Source organism: Martes martes, assembly GCF_963455335.1.
Source record: "Martes martes genome assembly, chromosome: 1".
Classification (NCBI taxonomy): domain Eukaryota; kingdom Metazoa; phylum Chordata; class Mammalia; order Carnivora; family Mustelidae; genus Martes; species Martes martes.
The window spans coordinates 196166884-196182353 of NC_137888.1; positions in this window are offsets into that span (position 1 = coordinate 196166884).

Consider the following 15470-nt stretch of genomic DNA (forward strand, 5'->3'; position numbering starts at 1 on the left):
ACAGGCTCTCTAGACCTTTAAGGACTGGAGGAGGGAGAGTAGGGAAGAGTTAGAAGGCCTCCAGGTCCTTTGAACCCTCTATGAAGTCAGAGTCTGGTGCAGCTGGTGGGAAGGAGCATGACGAGCAGCCAAGGCCAACTGGGCCCAGTGGAGGGGTCCTGAGAGCCAGGCTAGAGATGAACATTGTTGGGTGGGGTTTGGGATTGAGGGACGGCTCTGAAACCTTAGGGCTCAGTCTTAGCTGAGGCAGACCCTGGGCTTCAGGCAGAGTGGCAGACAGCTAGGGGGGGCCTGACATGGGGGGAGGCCACCCATGACATTTACCCAACCTCCAGAGCCCATCCGGCTTGACGCAGCCTCCAGGTTGTGACACCCGCTCAGTGCTTCCCTCCAGCCAACGGCTGCCATGCTATCTAGCCCCGAGGTTCCTCTTTTCTGAGCTACTCACATCGAGGTTCGTTGGGATTTTGCCTTCGTTGTGCTAACTTGGTGGGGGGTGGTGCTTGAGGGGGTCAGCAGAGCTGGTGGCTCACGGGAGTTCCTCAATGAACATTTGTTGAATGGATGGATGGATGGACAAACAAATGCATGCACGAATTAAGAAATGGAATGGGTAGATAAACGAGGATTCCCTGTGGACTGGGTGTGAATGCTTGTGTGGGGGTGGGTTCCCAACTCTGAGGCAGTTTGAGGGCAGGTTGTGTCAGCAGAGAGGCAAGTATGGAAAGCAAGAAGCAGATGGCTGGTCAGCAGATAGCCCAGATATGGGCAGGGGAGCTCTCAAGGTCATTGACCAGGCACCTGTCGGCTTGGGCATTTGCAGGAGCCTGCCCTGGGGAGATCTGTGAGTGCCCACGTCCTGAGCATCCTGCCACCACACCTCCCCTCATCCTGATACAAGCACACACGGACCCTCGCAGGTGTCCACGTGGTCCTCCTTTCCGCCTTCCTCTGTGCTCATCCTGGGTCAGGCCATTTCTGATCCTGAGCCTGGTCTATGGACCATGTCTGTGGCCAGGAGCCCACTGAGCCCCATGGAGCGAAGCTGGGGTGGGGATTGAAGGACAGCCCATGGGGCAGGTGGGCAGTCTTCCCCTCCCAGGCCTTCACCTCTTTGTCTTTCCCCTGCTGTCTTCTGGGGCTGGCACATCAGAGGATAGCCATGGGCCATGCAGCAAGAAGGCTCTCCCTCTACCTCTGGCTAGCTACATTCACAAAATCTCCTTTCCACAGTTGGCCCGTGTCTTTGCTGATAGCTCTGAAGTGACACATCACGTCGGTGAGTTCTTAGGGCCAAGTTTCTGCCGGAGCCAGCCTCTAGTCACATTTAGAGGGGCACACACTGGATAGCTCTCCAGGGGTCCCAGGCCCACAGGTGTCAGGATCACTGACACCACCCTGCACAGCCACACTCTGATCAGAGGGACAGCAGCACACACGCTGGCAGCCTCCAGAGCTGCAAAGTCATGTTGTTACAGGCAGACATCCCAGGATGGCCGCAGGGGACCACTGCTGTGACATTGTCATACATGGTGTCGCACACATGTGGAGTATAGGGTCACAGAGTTGTGCACACTGCTTCATCCTCCTTCCTGCCGCTACCTACCCTCCCCACAAGGGCTCACTAGCTCCCTGGGATGGGGTGTGATGCCCATCCCTAGCCCCACCCACATCCCTGATGAAGCCAAGGCTATCATGAGCCCTGACCGTCTCTCCCTCGGCCTGCCGAGGGTGGCCCTCCTACTCACAAATCCCCCGATGGCCCTGTGCAACTCTGAAAAGTCCCCAACGGACCTGTGTGGCCTCAGGGAGCTCCCTGGGGCATCGTAGTCAAGCCAGGCCACAATAACAGTTTCTTCTTTTGCGGCTTCAATTTCTTCACCTGTTTAATGGGGGCATGGACCTGGTGGCTCCAAGTCTTTTCCAGTACTCATGATAGGGACAGCTATGATCGTGTGGTCCCTCTGGCATTTCCTGAGCCATGGGCTCCTTGGGGCCATCTGGCTCCTGAGTCTCTACTCAAACTTTAAGGCAAATACCTCTCACTAATGACTGGGCCCCCACTGAAGTTTCCCGGGAAACAAAGCAGAGCCCTGCTACGCCTCAGGCCTCCCAGGGGCCCCTCACGCAGGCCTGATACCTGACTGTCTGCCAGGGCCTGAGGAGGAGGCACCCAGCTTAGAGCCAGGGGCCAGTAAGACTGACCTCTGGGGGCTCACCCAAGACTTCTATGAGCAACATGCTGGCAGAAAGAAACTTCTAGAAAAGCTGCCATGTAACTCAGCCATGAGCTCAGGCAGAGTGTCTCAGCACCAGAGACGGTCATTGTTCTGGAGAGGCCAAGTGGCAGCCCCTCTTCCCCTTCTTGTTCCTGATCTTCTCAGACCCCTGGGGTTCTGGGGCAACACAGAAGTCAGTATGTCTCCCCAGAGCTCGGGAAAGGTCAATGGGTTTGGAAATCTCCCAGGTCTGGTCAGGGTCACCACGGAGAGATTCGTGTACTTTCCAAAGGGCAGGTGTGGAGAGGGCACTGTGTACCAGGCTCAATGCAGGAACCCAGAGAAAATAAACCAAAGTGCACCCGGTGTAGCATCAGTGCAGGACATTTAACAGTGTTCTCTGGGGAAAAAAAATTTCTGTGGTCAAGTAAGTTAGGAAAGCCTATTATATAATTCAGTGGGGCTGAACAAAGGCAAACTGGTTTCGCGCTTGTGGGTTTTGGCAGAGCCCCTGCAGGCTGTGTGCCGCAATGGGGTTCCGGAGGGTGGGTGGGGAGATGGCGTGGGTCTTCTTTCCACCCTGCTCTCTTCTCCAAGCCTCCGGTGGGGTGGAAGACCTTGAGCAATGAGACTTGAGGGGCACAAGGATTCCAGATAAAGCAGGGTGCCAGGGAATCTGCATTTCTGCAAGTTCTGCCAGGACATCATAGGGAAAACCACCGATTTTCTCTCAGGGCACCCAGAGGGATTTATTTAAAGCCAAACCCCAGAGGTCCTCCTCTGCTCAAAGCTCTCCTGTGGCTCCCTCTCGCTCAGGAGTAGCCAAGTCCTCACGGAGTCTGTAAGGTCCACGCACCTCGCAGACACCCTCCCTCTGAAGCCGACCCAGCAAATGCCCACGTGGGGCCCTTGTTGTGGGTGTTCCTTTTGCCCCGTAATGCTCCTTCCCCAGATTTTCCCCAGAGGGGCAACCCACCCCCCCACCCCTTCCTTCTTATCCCCCTCACCCAGCCTGGTACCCCTGCTCTTCCAAGAGAGCCCCTGGGGACCACGGCAGTTTCCATAGTGCTAGATGTTGCCTCCATGAGGCCGGGGCCGTGCTGTCTCGTGTCTGTTCCCAGCACCCTGCACAGTGCTTAGCAGACGTTGAGGGCGGGGGGTGGGGGGGGACTATTAAGTGAATGGAGCCAGAGCAGCTCAGAGCCCCAGCAGGGCTAAAGCTAGGGCCTTCCAGGCCAGGCAGCCCTGAGCAGCAGGGAACTCTTTCGCAGGTGGACTCTGGATGGGGCTTTCTGGTCTGAGGTCAGGACTGGCACCCAGGGAGGGGCTGGAGAGGTGGACAGAGGTGTCCCGGCTGTGGCTGTGGGGAGTGGCTCTGTGGCAGCCGGGCTCTGTCACTGGCTCCAAGAGTCTTATCAGTGCCTATCCTTGGAGTACTCAGTGTTCCTGGTGATTCTTCCCAGAGGTCATGGCACTGCTGACGAACTCTGCTGCCCTCGGTGATCCTGATGAGCTCAGAGGGTGTCCTGTGGCAGAGACCAGAAAGTTCTGAGGAACTGCGGCCAGGTTTGTTCTCCCCACCGCACCCTCCACTGACTCTGGCTTGGCCTGTGGGTGACCCCAGTGGGCAGCTAGGGGAAGGAGGGTTAGCTGGACCTGTTTGACTGACAGGTGCAGAGGAGTTGTGGGGAGGGGGTGGGGGAGTGGTAGACCCTCCTCCCACCTCCTCTTCTGTAAGGTGGGGGATGGCTGCCCAGGATTTTCATTGTGGTCCCCGGGGCCGTCTGATTCTGTGTCTTGCCTTCCCCACAAATCACCATGCTGGCTGTACCCCTGTGACTCTCCACCATCATGCCAAGGCTGTGTTTGGGTGGCCTTGAGTAGCCCCCCCCAAGGACCGTGTGAACTTGCGCATGATGTCAGTGGTGGCCTTGTTCAGGAGTCCCAAGGAATTTTCTGACAAGCAAGGCTTTGGCTTTGGGCCCCTTGCCCAGTGAGTTGACATTAGGCCCTGAGCCTTGCTCTGAATGGCTCTGCCTCGTGGATAGACTGAGGGGACTGAGGTCCCTGGGCCACCTGTCCCGGCCTTCCGGGCTGGGTGTCACTCCCTGAGCAGTGTTTTGCTTCCTGGGCACTCGTATGCGCCCAGGCACACACAAGCGTGCATGTGTGAGTACGTGGGTACCCGCAAGGAAAGTCTGCCAGTCTGAGCTCCCACCATCTCTGCCCACCTGCCCCGCTTTTTTAAAACCACCCTTTATTGAGAGCCTACTGTGCGCCAGGCCTGTAGTTCAATCCTCACGGCAACCCTATGCCCTAAGGTTGTGTTCCCCAAAGGGACATGTTGAAATCGTAACCATCCCGTTCCCGACCCCATACCTGGGAATGTGACTTTATTTGGAAATAAGGTCTTTGCAAATATAATCACGTCAAATGAGATCGAACTGGATGAGTGTAGGCCCTGATCCCATGCCCGGTGTCCTTGCAAGAAGAGGGATATTTAGACATGCAGAGAAGATAGCCACTTGAAGAAGGAAGCAGAGAGTGGAGTCATGTGACCCCACGCTGAGGAACTCGGGGGCTGCCAGAAGCAGGGGAAGGGGCCATGGAGCGTCCTCTGCTAGAGTCTTCAGAAGGAAAGTTGACCATGTCAATGCCTCAGCCTCTGACTTCAGGCCTTCAGAACTACGACGGAATAAATTTTTGTGGTTTTAAGCCACTCAGTTTGTAGTACTTTGTTACAGCAGTGCTAGGAAACTGGTACACCCAGTTTCTGTTACGAACGCCACAGGATCTCCATTACACGAGGAAACAAGGCTCAGAGAGGTTAAGTTCTTGAACACAGTCACACAGCAAGTCAATGTTGTACTGAGATTAGAACCCAGATCTGCACAGCTCCAGCCTTTCCCTTACGGACCCCAGAATGGTCACATTCTTCCTTGTCTCCATCCCCTGACCCACTAAAGCACACCACGCCCCAGCCCCTGGGGAGATCCCATGCCCTCCCTGCTGGTGGTCTCCTGTCTTCCTTGTTAGCTACTAGACTGTTCCAGTGTCCTGGCTTCCCCAAGCTCCAGCCCTAACCTTCTTCCTTCTCTTCCCCAGCAGGCTTCAGGGGCACATCTCCCTATCCCCTCAACCCCCGGGCGCCACAATGGCCTCAGTTCATGTGGGGATTCTGGTTGTCCCACAGCCCAGCACCCCGCTGCTATTCCTGCCACGTCCCTGTGCTGTCCTGATCTCCCCGCAGCTGGACTCATTACTCACTGCTCCCTAGGTCTGAACCACCCAGGCCTCTCCGATCCCGGACCACTCCCTTTCCTGAAGGGGTTTCTTCGGGGCTGACCTCCATGCTCTCTCTTTGCGAAGGACCACTCCCCTGGGTCACTCAGACTCCTGACTTACCCCAGCTCCTCACCCGATGGCTATCAGACCAATGTGATGAGACCGGCAGTTCCCCTTCCCCATTCCCATAGTCCCCTGACCCCAGCTCTGTCCTGCAGCTCTTGAATTCCTAAACTTTGCTCAGATAGTGACCGCATACCAGCCCTCCCCCAAAAGTACTAGCCTGCTGGCCAGTGTCACCCCATGCACATGTCCTTGAGCCCTGGCCCAGTCACCTGTCACACTTAGGGCTTTGTCCAATCTGCCCAGTTAAGCACCTTCTTTGAGCTCTCGGTCTTCCAGGCTCACAGAGTGGTCCTCCCGAAGGGGAGCACCAACTGTACTCCTCACTGGCACATCAAGCCTGTAGTGGCCCCCGCTGCCTGTAGGACAGAGGCCAAGCTCCTCTGTGCAGTCTGTGTGGCCTTTCCCACTACTGTCCAGGCTCCCACGGGCAGCAACTTTCAGCCAGAGAAGGCCTGGGTTCTAGCCCTGGTGCTTTTTCTGCGATCAGGCCTTCCTGGGCTCCCAGCCCTACACCCGCTGTGGTCCCCCTGACCCTCTACCCTGGCCCAAGGGTGGAGGTTGCCACAGCCCAAAGCCAGCGCAAGTCTGTTTGGCCTCATTTGGTACAGGCCTGGCATGATTTGGCAAATTGAGCCGACCTGGTTGGGAGAGGGAAGGAGGGCAAGGCCAGCCTTTGCTCGATGCACCGACCTCTCCTGAACCAGCAGAAGTTTGCACAGAGAGGTCATCGGAGTCCCTGTGGCCCTGTGGCCCAGCAGGGCACCAGCACACACACAGGGCAACAGTTCATGTGGGTGCTCTCCCTGGTCCCCCCCCCATACTGACCCCGTCACACACACAAGCCTGACTTCCTGGCTGGCACCCAAGATCCTGTACTGGGGGCTTTCTTCCCACAGAAAGCCCCAGGCCTGGCCCAGGAGAGCCTGGAAGCTCCCAGCCTCCACCATGATGGTGCCACAAACCGTGACTCCCTGATCCTCAGGTGGGACAGCCCTGAGGCCTGTTCTGTGTCACATCTAAGAGTGCTCCAGTGTGACTGGGCCCCCGTCACCCACAGCGGTCACTTGCTTCATAACACACCCTTCACTGGCTGCTTTCCCTTCTCTGTTTCACTTTCCTTCTCCCTACGCTGTTTCCCAGAATCACCTCCCAAATAAATGAGTTAGCCGTGAATCTGTTGTCAGGGTCAGTTTCTGGAAGAATCTACAGTGAAATACGCAGGCGCACACACATGGCCAGCCACACCCAGACATGTACACACACAGACACACGCACACACCCTCAGTCACAATGCAGACAAACACACACACAGCTATGCACACACCTGTGTCCAGTGCGCTAGAGAGGGGACTAGACTCAACTGACAAGACCTTCCCTCTGGGAGCCGTGGAAGTGGAGAATCTGGCCTGAGGGAGTTGGAGCGGCCTGAGCCCTGTGGAGGCCTGAGGGAAAGCAGCTGTTTGTTTGTTCTGCTCATGGTAGATGAGGGCATTTGAACCAAGGGTAGAGGGTAGGAGTTGCCCTGAGGAGCTGTACAGGCAGAGGGAACAGTGTAGACCCAGCACAAGGCTGGGGAAGGTCTGGCCCATGAGGTGGGGTGGGGTGTGAGGCGAGCCTGGAGCAGGGGAGGGCAGAGACGCTGTGGGGAGCCTGGCTTTATTCTAAGGGCGGGGAGCCATGGAAGGGTTTTAGGTGAGGGAGCATAGGGTCAGCCCCAGGGAATACAGACTGCTAAGTGTAATCATCCCACATTTTTGCCAAACCCCTTCTCACCCTGCCACAAGGAACAGAAGACAAGCCCCGTCCTCTCTGGAAGTCAGTATCTCCCCTGCAGGGGGTGGCTGCTCTGGCCCTGAGCATGTGACTGACCCATGGGGGGTGAACCTACCTGGGACCCAAGGATGACTCACCACAGGAGGCCTTTGTCCCCTGGGTGGACCTCTGGGCTCCTGGCCGCTGCAGTGGGAGAGGCCAGCCCTCCGTTACACGGTCAAATAGGCAGTGGAGATGAGTCCTCACCAATCAGGCCTGTCCCTGCCCACCTCAGCCTGGAGGAGCTGTGGATCTCTTCCAACCCAGCCCTTCTTCTTCTGGGGCCTGCAATGCCATTTCTCTGTGGAAGACCTGCTTGTTCTTCAAGTCCGCTTCCCCACCCGCCTCCTCCTGGAAGCGCCCGTCTTGTCAACAGAGGAACACCCCAGGGCTGAGCTGGAACCCCTGGGAGGATACTCATGGACCTTAGCCTGCTTCATGGTTCCTTCCCTCTGAGTCCTCTGAGGAGCCAGGCACAAGGGCTGTTATATGCCTGATGCTGCATAATGCGGTGATGCCAGAAGAGGGCTAGGCACGCAGCAGGCACTTGACAGATGCTTGTAGAATTGACTTGCCTGCTTCCCAACCCGATAGAAACCCCCTCCATGAGTCCAAGCATCACTGGGGGCCTTGAAAGGATTTTGCTGGTGAATCACTCAGGCCCAAGTGACCCCAAGGACTGAACTGTCAAAGTCTGGGTGACATTTCCCTCTGTCAGGCCAGGAATGAGTGTCCAGCACCCCCCTGTGACCAGCAGGGGTGGGGTTCCTGCTCTCCTGGAGCTCATAAACCAGGGGGAGATGCATGAGAAAGCAATGGCACACAAGCCTGAGGGGGATGGAAGCAGGAGAGAGTCAGAAGGCGTGTTTCTGAGGAATTACTGTTCAGGTGGAGGCCCGAGGGTCCAGGCCTGAGACAGGCATGATCTCGGGGAAGGTAGGTCGGGCAGAGGGAACAGCCAGTGCAAAGCCCCAGAAGGGTCTGAGCTTGGAGTCTGGGAGGCCAATGTGGCATGACGAGGAGGGGGAGACAAAGGAGGTCTGCCGAGGCGTGCCCCCAGCCCGTTGCCTTGGGGAGTCTGCCCAACCACATACACCCGATGAGACCAGAAGGGCTTTAGAAGTCCCCTATGGATGTCCTTACTGGACAATGGGGAAACTGAGGCCCGAGATGGGACCACAGAGCAAGTTAGGGTCAGAGTTGAGACTTGTCTAGTCTTGGGTCCCTGGCCAGAGCATCGGAGATGGGTGAGAGCTCCCCTGGAGGGCAGGGCTATCCAGGCCCCCACTGTGCCCAGGGCTTCTTGGCGAGGTACCAGGACCATCACAGAAGAATTACCCAGACCCATGGAGTCAGGCTCTGTAGCTGGCCTAGGAATAGGCATCTAAACCAGCTGCACCCTGGATTCTGGAAACCTTGAGTCCTAGGCCCCAGGAGCATGCTCACCTCCCTGGACGACCTGCTGAGAGAGGCGTCTACAGCCCGCCTCTCACACTGATGGGTGGCGGAGGGGACAGGAAACCGCAGGGCACACTGGGACTTAGTCCTGAGTCTCAGCGTGACTTGGTGTCAACTGTCCATCCTCAAAATATTAATTTTATATTAAGAGGACATTAAAAGAGAAGCAGACACTAAACTTACTTGCCCATTTACAATAAAACACAAGACAACAAAGGACCTTCTAATGTGGGGTTGGCCACTCTGGGACATTTTGGGTCCCCATCTCTGCTGTTGGGGATCAAAGTCTTTTTTTTTTTTTGCCCCCCCCCAGAGAGGGACTGAGGGAGGGGCAGAGGGAGTGGGAGAGAGAGACTCTCAAGCAGACTCACACGCAGCACCGAGCGTGATGCGGGGTTCGATCTCACAACCCTGATATCCTGACCTGAGCTGAAATCAAGTCAGACACGACCGATGGAGCCACCCAGGCGCCCTGGGAGTGAAAGTCCCGAGGCCCTTTTTAGTTCATCTGAGATCCGAACTATTTCAGCGTTCTTAGTTCTCGGGTTCTAATCCTCGCTTCCCACTTACTCTGTACCTTAGTTTCTCCACCAGTAAAATGGGCAAAATGCTGTATCGCTCCTGGGGTTGGGGCTAAGACTTCATGTGACATGTGGTGTGGAGTGACTCTGTGGTAAATTAAAGTTGTCAGTTGCTTTCTTGGTCACCCCTTCCCTTGTACCACAATTCAGGATCCCCTGGAGAAGGGAAATCCAATTATCCTCTGATTCTCAGGTGTCTGGCCTCATCTTCTCACTCCCAATGCTCTGGGGTTGGCCAGCAAAGTCCTGCTATGGGGCGCAAGGGGTCTGTGGCTTGCGTCTTACTGTCTTGGTCCACATCCCGAGGGTTGGGCTGGTGTCTCCCACCACCCTGCCAGATTTTCCTGCTTCTCCCCCGCAGCTGGGCAGTGGGGCATGGGGACAAAGTCACCTTGGCTACCGCGGACTGAGCCTATGTTCCTCACCGCCAGAAGACTGAAGTTCAAGAGGCTCAGTGACTTGCCTAAGACCATGGAGCCAATTCGCAGCCTAGGGCTGTGCTATCCAGTACCTCGGCAACTAGGTAATATGCCTGTTACATTTAAATGAATGAAAATTAAATACAATTAAAAATTCAGTTGTGTAGGCCCAGGAGCCACATTTCAAGGGTTCAATAGTCACAAGGGTTACTGTATTCAACAGTGTAGTTAGAGAACATTCCCATCATCATAGAAAGTTCTCAGTCCCTCTGGTTTAGGGCAGTCTTGGCCCAAGGACTCACCTGGGGAGCTCTTAGACACCAGTCCTGGGTCCACCTGCAGAGCTTCTAAACAGCAGCGGGGGCTGAATATTGTTGCTTGGAAGCCCTGTCTGAATTACCTACCAGGAAGGTTCTCAGGTTTGAGTTCAGACCTTTTATGGCATTTGCGACCCACCCCAGCCCCCCTGTAGAGACCCAAGGCCAGCGGGCCTCAGCTTTGTGGGATTTGTTCTATCCCAACTGGGCTTTTTTGGCCCCTTCCCTTTTTCCTGGGCAATGTGAAACCATCCCCCAAGGGGTTGCTTGGGGTTATGGGAGGGAGGACACTGGTCACGCTCATGGGATGTGGGTAGAAGGACTCAGCACACAGAGGCTTCCCCATCTGACTTGAGTGGATGGTGTGGTGTGGCCACCAACCAGCTCTGTTTCTTCACACCTCCTGGAAACTGGTCCCAGGTTCATCGACATCACCGCCCCCCAGGAATTGCCATAGCAGCTCTAGACATGCCGTTCACTGTTTGCAATATGGAAGGTCAGGCTCAAGGTGGACGTTCACCCAGAGGGACGCCCCAGTGTGGGCTTCTTACCAGAGTGGCCAATGCCGTTGGATGGAGGAGGAGGGCTGAGGAAGGATGAAGGCTTGGACTTAGACTCCTCCCTGCTTGGGGTTCGGCCTGTCTTTAGAGAAGTTTAGTCAGCAGGGGCAGGCACACTATTTCCACAGCGGGTATGACGGAGGCCCAGAATTGCCATGGGATTTCCCTCCTACAGACATCTCTCCCACAAGAGGAAGTCCTGATATCATAGCCTCATCTGTGAGAGGGCTCTTTTGGCTCCCCTCAGCCCTGGGAGGGGACATGTGGTCAGTCCCTTGACCCACTGAGCCCTATCCCCATGATTCTTGTCAATGTGTGTGTGACTTTGTAGTCTAGCCTTACTTCTGAGGCCACCTGCTTTATCCCTGCTCTCCCGATACTCCGCATTCAACCCTGCCACCAGACCTTTGCCTAGTCTATTCCCTGCACTGGAATTGTCCTGTCCCCGCCCCCATTAAAGCTCAGGTTTCCCTGCCCCCACAGAGAAACTTTTCCTGATTACTCTAATCCCTTCCCCTTCTCTCCCACTGAGAACAAGTCCTGCCCTTCAGAGGCTCTGTAACCACCCATGAGCAATCTTGTCATGATTCATTTATTTCACTGGCAAATATTTACTGTGAGCCCACTCTGTCTGGGCCCCATGCTGGCTGCAGGAACATAGTCACACCCTTTCCCTGGAGCTGATGTTCTAAGAGGGGAGAAGATAACAACCCAAGAAGTCCGGTGTGTCGGATGGCAAAGTCACTGGTGAAAAATAAAGCAGGGAGAGGGAAGGAGGGTTGGCATTTTAAGTAGGGTGGCCAGGGAAAACCACAATGAGGAGGTGACATATGAACAAATTCTCGATGGGAGTGCTAGGGTGAGCCAAGTGGACACAGAGACAGTAGTCAGTGCAAAAGTCCTGAGATGGGATGTGCCTTGCACGTTCTTACTCCAGGAACAGCAAGAATGCCCATGTGGCTGCAGCAGAGGCAGCCCAGGGGAGAGAGGTGGGAGCAGAGGCAGAGAGGTATCAGCTAGATGGTTGGAGCAGAGAAGACATGTGATGTGACTGAAGTCAGAGTAAAAAGTCAAACGTGTTAAGCGGCAGCTCTGTATCAAGCTCATACATTAATTAGTGGCTCATGGAATCCCTCCTCCCCCATTGTGGGAGATAGATTATGATTATAATCAAGGATATGGAGACTCAGAGATATGGCGTGACTCCTGCTAGATCACCCAGCTTAGAGGTGGCGGGGCCTGGGCTTGTCCCAAGATGTGTCTGACCCTGGAACAAGCCCTGAGCTACCATGCTCAGAGTTTCAAGCCCAGGTCACAGTGCAGGGCTGAGTGATAGAACAGATGGGGCTTTCCAGGGGCAAGTTGGATTGGGCTATGTGGATGGGTGTGATCCCTGCCTTTCCTCCTTCTTTCTCTGCTTCACCCTGAGGTGACATTGGCTCTTGGGCAGGGGGTCTGGAAGTGATGAAAGGGGGAGAGCCTCTTGCAGGGGTGCCTACCCATGGGCTGTATACCAGGATAGAAACATTCCTGCCACAAGGGGGTTTGAAAAAGCTCTCTTCCAGCCCCCCTCAACATGGAGGTCCCCCCAACATGGAGACCAACAGTATTGGCTCTTCCAATATTGAGCATACCCATCCCCAACATGAGGGACTTAGATAGAAACAGAGTCCAATCTGATAAAGGTGGCACAGGGTAGGGGCTGCTCAGTCAGAAGGTGGAGGCCCCAATCTTTGTTTATACAGGTTGTGTCAGTGGTGGATCATGGCTTGTCTCCGTGGTGTTGGGAGAATGTGGTGTTGCAATTTTTGGAGAATAAATGAGCAAGAACAGGTGGGGCATCCCCAGTTCTTCCGTGGGTAAGGATAGAAGATAGTGGGATCTGGAGAGACTAAGGAGAATGAGAAAAATCTTCTAGTGCCTGTTACTTTGAGCGAGCTTGACATTTGAAAATCATTTTACCAAAAGGTTTCCCTAAATTCAGTTTTGTAGATTATGAGCTCCAACAGACCAGGGATATTTCACAGCTAAAATTACACAAACAAAAGAAAAAGACCAAATGAAACCAAAAACACTACCAATAACAGCAAGAAAAGAATTCTAAGTTTAATGGATATATTTATCTGTATTATTTTTTTTCTTCCTTAACTTTTTTTTTTAAGATTTTATTTATTTATTTGACAGACAAAGATCACAAGTGGGCAGAGAGGCAGGCAGAGAGAGAGGAGGAAGCAGGCTCCCTGCCGAGCAGAGAGCCTGATGCGGGGCGCAATGCGGGGCGTGATGCAGGGCGTGATGCGGGGCGCGATACAGGGCTCGATCCCAGGACCCCAGGGTCATGACCCAAGCCAAAGGCAGAGGCTTTAACCCACTGAGCCACCCAGGCACCCCTTCCTTAACTTTTTCACTTTAAGTGTTTAGACAGCAGGCAAGAAAATCGCTGAATAAGTTGTGAATGTTGGCGGGAAGACTTGAAAATCATTCTTTGAACAATGTGCAACAATTTCAGGGCGTGTAAATGATACAACACTTGTTTTAAGGAGAATTTCAGTGTCTGAGTTAAATGAGCCTGAACACTTGTAATGTGAAAAAACCAATTCTGTTCCAAATCACAGTGAAGATGGGATTAAATGTATCTATTTCTTCTGTCTGACCCCAGACTTTCCAGATCTGAAAGAGAGACCCATTCCTCTACACGCCAGCTACCCACCTGTGCCAGGTTCTGAATCTGCTCTGATTTGGAGACCCATGGAGATACCATCTTAGGTGTCAGGATGTAGTGAGAAATCTCTGGGCCTGGCCAGATTCTAATCATTGTTGGAGTCTGGCCAAACTGGCCTGTCCAAGGAGGCGACAGCTTCCTGAATATTGCAAAACATCCGGTCCAGGTCAGTTCCAGGTTGGGAAGATGCCCAGAACAGGGTGAAAGGTCTGAACAAGGACTGCCTGGGTGTTCCAACAGCATAAAGTGAGCAGGGATGGCCCCTGGTGGCCAGGCCCTTAGAATGTCTCCTATTTATTTTCTTTTATTTTTTATTTTAATTCCAGTATAGTTAACATACAGTGTTACATACAGCAGTTATGAATAGTTAACGTACTGTATTACATACAGTGGTGATGTATAGTTAACATACAGTGTTAGTTTCAGGTGTATGATACCGTGATTCAACAATTCTACATGCCGTGCAGTGCTCATCACGGTAAGTGTACTCTTAATCCCCTTTACCTATTTCACCCCTCTCCCCACCCACCTCCTCTCAGATAACCATCAGTTTGTTCTCTATATAGTTTTTTTTTTTTTTTGGTTTGTCTCTTTTTTTCTTTGTTCATTCGTTTTGTTTCTTAAATACCACATATGAGTGAAATCATATGGTATTTGTCTTTCTCTGTCTGGCTTATTTCACTTAGGATTACACTCTCTAGACCTAGCCCATGCTGTTGGAAATGGCAAGATTTCATTCTTTTTTATGGCCAAGGATATATATACACACACCCATACCACATCTTCTTTGTCCGTCCATCTACTGATGGGTACCTGGTTTGCTTCCATAATTTGGGTTTTGTAAATAATGCTGCCATAAACAAAGGGAGGCATATATCTTTCTGAGTTAGTGTTTTCCTGTTCTTTAGGTAAATATCTGGTAGTGGAATTATGGGATCATAGGGTAGGTCTGATGAGGGAACAGAAGGCTGGCTGAGGACAAAGCAAAAGCTGACACCCTCCAACTGCCCCCCCCCCACTCCTGGGTGGGACATACGTGACATTCTTTAGGAATCTCCCACCCATCTTAATGTTAATACCTTGCTAGAGGGCAAAACGACCTTGGCAATGGCAAGGCCTCTGGTATCTGGTATCTTTGTAGGTCCTCTTTAGCATGTGAAAGTTCTATTGAAACCTCCCTTTTCCTTACTTCACCCACCCCCATGGTACAAAACCTGGCATCCCTCACAACCCGGGGCAGCAGCTCTTCCTGCCCACGGGTCCTGTCCCGTGCTTTAATAAACCACCATTTTGCACCAAAGATGTCTCAAGAATTCTTTCTTGGTCATCAGCTCTGGACCTCACCCCACCAAACCTCACCTATGTTCTAGAACTTCATCAATTCTATTTTTAATTTTTTGAGGAAATGTCATACTGTTTTCCATAGTGGCTGCTCCAGTTTGCCTTCCCACCCACAGGGCATGAGGGTTCTTTTTTCTCTGCATCCTTGCGAGCACTTGTTGTTTCTTGTGTTTTTGATTTTAGCCATTCTGACAGCTCTGAGGTGGTATCTCATCGTGGCTTTAATTTGCATTTCCCTGATGATGAATGATGTTGAGCATCTTTTCATGTGTCTGTTGGCCATCTGGATGTCTTCTCTGGAGAAATGTCTGTCTTTTTTTTTTCCATCAGAGAGAGAGAGAGAGCGCGCACAAGCATGGGGAGCGGCAGGCAGAGGGAGAAAGAAGCAGGCTCCCTGCTGAGTAAGGAGCCAGATGCGGACTCAATCCCAGGACCCCAGGATCACAACAGAAACCGAAGGCAGATGCCTAACCAGCTGAGCCACCCAGGCATCCCAGAAATGTCCGTGTCTTCTGCCCATTTTTAATTGGATAATTTGCATTTTTGGTGTTGAGTTGTATAAGCTCCTTATATATTTTGGACACTAACCCTTTAGCAGATAGTCATTTGCAAATATCTTCTCCCATTCAG